The sequence below is a fragment of the Martes martes genome, assembly GCF_963455335.1.
Source record: "Martes martes genome assembly, chromosome: 3".
Classification (NCBI taxonomy): domain Eukaryota; kingdom Metazoa; phylum Chordata; class Mammalia; order Carnivora; family Mustelidae; genus Martes; species Martes martes.
Window position 1 is genome coordinate 34683303 of NC_137890.1, and position 1654 is coordinate 34684956.

At 49.2% G+C, this 1654-nt stretch overlaps 1 pseudogene across 1 annotated transcript; it reads left to right on the forward strand.

The window, feature by feature from the left end:
• Positions 1-397: 397 nt before the first annotated feature.
• On the forward strand, positions 398-766 carry LOC308340037 (eukaryotic translation initiation factor 4E-binding protein 1-like; annotated as a pseudogene). The gene has a single exon. The product of its transcript is annotated as a eukaryotic translation initiation factor 4E-binding protein 1-like (transcript).
• The last annotated feature ends 888 nt before the right edge of the window (positions 767-1654 follow it).

The window sequence follows — 1654 nt, forward strand, 5'->3', positions numbered from 1 at the left end:
TCAGGGATCTGTACCTTGGACCTATAGCCATACTCTCTCTTACACATGGCTCTCATGATGAAAGTGTTGGAGATTTCCACAGGAACTTTTATATTCTTTAGTATGAGAGTGTCAAACAAAATTTTCTTTCACAAATTATTAGGTAAAACTAGACACACAATCATATCAAATCACAAGGAAAAATTCTCCAGAAGCCCATGGGTATTGGTTGCCACATTGACTTTTACTTCTGTCATCTCTCCACTAGTTACAGGAGGGCAGGAACGATATCCAGCATGTCCTTGACTCTCAAAAATGTCATCCTAGGTCTCTGCCCTTCAAGACCTATATAATATGGATCCAATCTCGAGGGGCAAGAGGACCATGATCTGGATGCAGGCGCTAAGGCTGGGAGACCATGTCTGGGGGCAGCAGCTGCAGCCAGACCCCAAACCGGTCCATCCCCATAGGCGCCTGGTGGTCCTCGACCAGTGCAGCATACAGCTGCTGTGGGGGGGCTACAGTACTACCCCCACCCCCACCTCTATTGCGCTCTTCAGTACCGGCCCGGGAGGTACCAGGATCATCTACGAAGTGAAGTTCCTGAAGGAGTGTTGGACTCACCTGTGACCAAAACACCTCCGCGGGACCTGCCCACGGTTCCCAGGGTCACCAGCCCTGCCAGGGATGAAACCCCCACAGAAACCACCCAGAACGACCCGCGCGACAGCCCAGAAGAGATAAGCCAGCTGGTGGCGAAGAATCACGCTTCACGATGGATATTTAAAGAACCAACGGCGGAATGGAGCAATACCTCTGGGCCTCTCTGGCCCTTCTTGGGAGAAGAGTCACAGCAGCCAGGCCTTGTGCTAGTTATAATCCTGGGCAGACGGTGAGCGTGCGGTCAGCCATCCTGGTCCTCTGCTCCCTCACTCAGGGCACCTGCTCCCCCTTCCTTTTGGTGAACACCAGCAGATACTCCACGTGCCTCCGTTCAAGCGGGAGCTGCCACCCCACGGGGAGTGATTCTCACCCGTCACCCTTCAGCCCAGGGCCAGGAATCCCACACCAAGGAGCCCTTCTGAATGATTGTCCGGCCCTTCCAGTCCCACCCTCTGGGGGCGGACCCACTCCTTCCTTAGCTGGGTGTGCGTGGGGAAACTCTTCTCCCCTCCTTCCCCAAAAGAGGAAAAAAGCGACCTTTGCTCTAGGGCTAGGAGTTGGCCCCTGTCTGAACTCTTTAAAAAGCAAAAACTAAACAAAACAAAAAAACACAACTATCTGTGTATCTATATACCTACATCTGTACCTATGGAGCTATCTATCCATCTAGGCCGGAAATCCTAGTAAATTTGCCTATAGTCGGGAGCACCACCTGTGCTTGTGACTTCAGACCCTGTGTTGTAGCAAGGAAATAGTGAATGCCATTCTAAGGAGTTGCTTAAATATTTAAATGTTCAATGTTTCATTAGCAGAATTAAAATTGGAGGTCTTTTCTATGGTGGCATAAGGTCTTACAAAAAATTTTCATGTTATGGCCATGAGAGCACAGATCCAGGGCTGAACTGAAAATATGCCTATGTTCATACACCTGCATAGCCTATAAAACTTTTAAGGTAAGTACTGTGGTATTATGTGTATCTCAATTTTATGTAACTATAGGTTTGCCATTTAG